This window comes from Mustelus asterias, chromosome 17, assembly GCF_964213995.1.
Source record: "Mustelus asterias chromosome 17, sMusAst1.hap1.1, whole genome shotgun sequence".
NCBI lineage: Eukaryota > Metazoa > Chordata > Chondrichthyes > Carcharhiniformes > Triakidae > Mustelus > Mustelus asterias.
In genome coordinates, this window is record NC_135817.1 from 35187339 (window position 1) to 35193338 (window position 6000).

The window sequence follows — 6000 nt, forward strand, 5'->3', positions numbered from 1 at the left end:
AACAATAACTGAGGATGAGATTATGGGCAGAATTTTTCCATCCTGCCTGCAGCGGGTTTGTTGGCAGGCAGGATTGGAGAATCCCATGGGAGCCAAAAAGTCAGGAACACGCTGGTTTCACAAACAGTTTCCAATTCTCCCAATGGCGGGTTAATGGAGGGTCGGTTCTCCTGCTGCTTTGATGGCGTGAACATAATTTACATTCATTTGCATCTCATGAATGCTCAATAAAAAAGCAAAATTTCATCAGGCCTTCCAATCTCATGTCATACCAGCGGGAAATCATGACGACCTCAAAGCCGTTTGAAAAAGAATGACGTGCATAAGGCAAGACCTCAGTTCATTTGAGACTTTGAGGTAAGTGCAACACACAGAGCCAGTCTTCCATAGTGCTGCACTGTTCTTGTTGTGCTGAATGCCACTCAGTGGGGCGGGGGGGTGCAGTGGCACAGGGGTGTTCTGTGGCGGGGGGGAGGAGGCGGGGTATTGCACGGATGGGTGTTTCAATTGGGTTCCACATCCATGGAGGGGGCTCCATGCTTGTGGGTGTGTTGGGGGGGAACAGGGGGGGAATGCTGCTGTGGAGGGGATAATTGTTCCACGGATGTGGGCGGGTTCTGTGGTGGGGGAGGGGAATTCTGTAGTTGGGGGTGGGAAGGGAGTTCCATGGTGGGAGATTCCTGTGGGGTGGGGGAGGCTGGTTCCATGTCCATGGAGGGGGCTCTGCGGTGGTGCAGGTGGGGGCATTGCACGGAGGGATTTCTATTCCTATTTTTTTGTAAGTCGGCGCACCCTTTAGAAACCTAAGTTTCTGGCGGGCATGTTGAATCAGGAGGACCTTGGGGCTGACAGCTTCGACTCCATTTTCACATCCGTAATGACACAGAAAATCCCGCCCATTTTTATACCACATTTAACTTCCACTATAAATTTCATTGACAGAAAGGGAGAGTATAAAGTGCCTGTGACCTGACTACAGTGCAGGCCTTTGAATTACAGCTTTCGGACAAACTGATCTCATGGATTGAATTCACGATTAGTTCACGATTAGGAGAAATGATCGAGAGTTCTGATGATGGGGCCTTCCTCCTCCCCAGCATGGTTCTTGTCAAATGCCCCTTGCATCCACTTAACTTACTGGAGCTGCCTGACAACAATGTGTAGAATCTAGTGGTTGGTAATGAAGAGCTGTGATAATGGTGTCGGTATAAGTGAATGGATTGAGGGGACTTGTAGATGCAACTTCTCCTTCCAAATTCACCCTCGCACTTACATGTTGAAGGCCTAAATCTTGTCTGAGGACTTTATTGACAGCCTTGATGAATCCAGCATTAACTTCAACACCGGTAAAGTCCCTTGCCATCTTTTCTGGTTCTGCAATGGTGCCCCTGATACAGCAGCATCAGGATTTACCTGCTCATACTGGCAGGCGCCCTCTTGGTAGTCGGCATCCCACCAGCCGCTTGCTGTATGTGGTGAATGATTCCTGGCTCAATGAAATGAATTGGATTTGGGGCCTTTTCAGAGGGGGGGGGGGACAGAGATCCTTGCCCTCTGGAATTCTGCTCTGAAGAAGTGAATCAGGTCCTGTAAATCCTGCACTCTGATATTTACTCTCTAGGATCTGGGGAATTTATGCCACTATAAGGCAGGTTAACATAGGCCAATTGAGGAAATCTGATGCTGGAATCTTAAAGATGAATTTCTGTATTTCACCCCCTTGCATAGCCCCCCCCCCCCGCTTGGATTGCCATCCCCCTTGCATAGCCCCCCCGCTTGGATTGCCATCCCCCCTTGCATAGCCTCTTTTGAATAGGATTGCAGTCTATCCTATGCAAATCGACTCAGATTCCGCCAGCAAAATAGGGCCGGGAACATTACATGTGATGTCAAACCAGTTTGAGTCCAGTGCGATCTTACTGGCTTGCCGCACTGATCAACCAGCTTGGTGAGCCGGTAAGATTGCGACCAAAATTAAAGAGGTTCTTAGTTTTATTTGGAGATCTTCCTCTCGCCTGTTTGAGCAATTTCCCAAAACTAAAGAGAAAGACTGTATAACATTTTCCCCTAGGGAGCTCTTCTCTTCCTAATTATTTTATGTTAGCCAAGCCCAGCTGAGAAGAAGGCATCATAAGAAATTCAGAACCTGTTGCAGATGCCTAACCACCAAGATGCATATCCCAGATGATGAGCCCTTGCTATATCCATGGAGGTCAGGAGGTCCCTGATTTCTGTTAGATATGTGAAGAAGTTCTTTGAGCTTGCAGCTTGCTCTGGGTTCCTATGCATTGTAGAGACGTTCTCTCTAATACTACTATACGAATACCATTAGACTCCGCAATCCTTTCTGAAAGCATATCTTCATTGGTGTTGTGCTTTAATGGTTCTGCTGTTCTTCAAACATTTGTCTTTTCATAAAAGGCCCCTGAAATCTTAATGCTCAACGATGAATGTCTCGTCCTTCAGGGAAGGAAATCTGCTGTTCTTACATGGTCTGGTGTACATGTGACTCCAGAGCCACAGCAGAGTTGTTGACTCTCAACTGCCCTCTGAAATGGCCGAGCAAGTCCAAGGGCATCTAGGAATGGACAATAAATGCTGGCCAGCCAGCGACGCCCATGTCTCATGAATGAATAAAAAAAACTCCTTAATTTTATTCATGTACATTGTGATGCATCTCAATAGCTTGTTTGGCTCTGTTGGTCATGACTCATCCAAAACCAATTCTTCATCTGGAATTCTAATGTCATTCTAAATTAACCTTTCAGATTGGGTCAGAATCTGAGAATCAGACATCACATTGGGGGGATATTTGGCCCATCTTGCCTATGCCAACTTGTCATAAGGGCTATGCAATTAATCCTACCCTTTTGCTTTTTATAATTTAAAATATTTAACTTGCCTTGGGTTGTGTTCCTGACAATCTTACACTTCTCACTGTGTCACTGCTGGCAACAGGGCAACAAAACTCACACTACGCTGACGGCAATTCTACACTTCAACAGGACATCCATCGCATCAGCACTGGGACAAGCACGGATCAAGCATCATTCATTAGCAGAGATAATTGGTCATCCTTTTTGAAAATTGTAACCTACTTTGACATATGTCTCTCTTAAGTATAAGTGCAACTTTAAAGGGGCTTGCAATCTGTAACATGCATGCTGATCATGATTGTCACACTTAACATTTGACTGGTGTTGACAGATTTGCAAGAGAAGCACAGAAAGAACAATTGAAATTCAAAACAACAGCACTGAATGGGTTTTAAAACTCCGCTGTATAAAATCACAGCTGTTGTTTCTTCAATGCTCCCGACTAATTAACCAGTCATCTAGTTAGATGATCAGTGCCACTAGGATTACAAATTGCGCACAATAACTATAATGCTACATTTAGGATCTGGAATCAGTGAAATGAATACAACCTCAAGAGATCTTGTACAAAAGAAATGTTTGCGCCACATTTAGAACCAATAACCATGGACATTAATCCCAAGAGGTCCTGTATAAAAGATCTGTCAATATCTCATTTAGGAGCAGTAGCCCGCAGCATATTTACAATGGAAACAGATATCAAGATTATTCATCAGAATTTAACACATCATTAGACAGGAATGCATAAGCAATGCGAGAGACTATTAGAGCAGATAACTGAATCTGACAGACTAATGGGAATGCAATGCAAAACTGAGGAAGACCCCAGTTGTAACATCCTAAACGATTTGCCACATCGTACTCAGGGCAGGAACATGCATAAATAAATACAATCTGGAGATCATTATTGGGTAACATTTGAAAACCAGGATTAAATATTTAAGCATGAGATGAACTTGCCTACACACAGAGCCTTTCATGTCTTTGTCATGTCCCTAAACACTTCATAGCCAATAAAGATCTATTGAAGTGCAATCACTATTGGAAAATGTGGCAGTAAAATTGTTTACACCAAGGCCCCAAAAGCAACAATCGGATAACTGACTAGATAATCTGTTTTGGTGGAATAGTTTGAGAGATAAATGTTGGCCAGAGGGCCAGAGCTTACTCAGTACCCCCCTGAGATGTCAACCTATTTTAAAGCCCAGATTTTCATCATGAGAGAGAGGCTCTCCGTCATGATGAAAATAGTGGAAATGGCTGAAAAGTTTTGTCCCCAAAGGTGACAATTCCCATTCTTTTGGGGGCAGCATGGTGTCTTGCGCATATACAATTTATGGAAGCCAGTTAAATCATCAGCTAGTTCCACTGAAGTAGAATTGTGGTAGGTTAGGAGTATGAAGCCCGAGTGTGAAGATTAGAGAAGTTAAGAGCAAGTCTGAACTTTGTGGATTTATTTGGATAGCCAAGGTATTCTTTTGGATCAGGTCCTGGGACACCTTTAGGGGAGGTCAGGTACCCCTTTGATTTATTTAAAGTAGGCAAAAGTGTGCATAAAAAGTACATAAAGTCATTACTGTCAAGTTCATTGGAACTGTCAACAGACCTATCAAAATCAATTGTCAAAACTGTCAGAAGTACCTGTCAAAGGGAGCAGCCCTTTAAATCTATGAAAATGTGTCTGGGGTGTTAAAAATTGATAGCTTGCTATTTCACTCTGTTGACATACACCTGAATATTTCCATAACTGGATTCATGTTGTATGACTGGTTTCACAATGTTCCATTATCACAGCAGGGTGCCTGCCATTTCACAGTTTATTTTATAGAATTCCATCTCTGCATGAGTCCTGAGGTTTGCCCACAATGAATACTGAATGATTTGGCATGGTAAGTGAAAGGGCAAAGCATGATGGGTGGGGAGAATAGGTTGGTATAAGTTGGCACTAAATTGGCTTAGGAGCCAAAAAGGGCGCTGGAGCATAGCTGGTATAGCTAATTTCCAGGAAATTACAAAGACTGGGATAAAAGTCAGCTGAAAAACTTAGTGTCGACTAGTGCTGGGTGTGTCAGTGTGCGACACAGGAGGAAAGACATGCAGCAGCAGACCTTTGCAAAGGTTTTGCAGGTAACTCTCTCTCTGATTGCTGAAGCAAGCTAAGTCAGGCAAAGTACAGCTGAAAAGGAAACAGGGCAGCCTCTCAGCCAAACTGCAGAACACTAGAATCTTGAAACCAACTATTCACCTGACGGCAGCACTACTGGAATCATGAATCGCAATGGCCACAACATTTCACCATTTACTCTTCACAGACAATTCAAAGACTGATTTGTATCTTTTTTTACTGACTTACTTTTGGACTCAATTCTCATTTCTAACCTGTGTGAATGTATATGCACGCGCTTCATAATTTTTCTTCCATTTTGTGGTGGCAAAGTGGTTAGCACTGCTGTCTCACAGCGTCAGGGACCCAAGTTCAATTCCCGGCTTGGGTCACTGTCTGTGCGGAGTCTGCACGTTCTCCCCGTGTCTGCGTGGCTTTCCTCCGGGTGCTCCAGTTTCCTCCCACAGTCCGAAAGACATGCTGGTTTGGTGCATTGGCCATGCTAAATTCTCTCTCAGTGTACCTGAACAGGCGCCGGAATGTGGCGACTGGGGGATTTTCACAGTAACTTCATTGCAGTGTTAATGTAAGCCTACTTGTGACTAAAAAATAAATAAAAATAATAAAATCACTCTTTCTTTAACTCAAGAAAGCCTGGTTAAATTAGTTCCTTTTAAAACATAAATATTGGGCTGGGAAAAAGGTATCCACAAGGGAAGGGATCCTTTTTCAACTCAATTTGGTTGCAACCAACCAAGGGGTTGAAAAATGTAAGAAAACATCTTTTTGATAGAAGACAATATTGTTCCCTTTAATATCATCGGTTGAGCTGGATATAGACCGAGTATTCATGTACACATCCAGCCAGTAAAGGCTTCTTTTAATGCAAGTCAATTTTGCACAGGGTGACTAAAACATTATATATATTATCTAGACATGTATATAAGCAATCTAAGGCCTCTTTCAATTCTGGGCACTGGTGCCTATATTTCCACCTGTACCAAAATGGTGGTCAGTGCA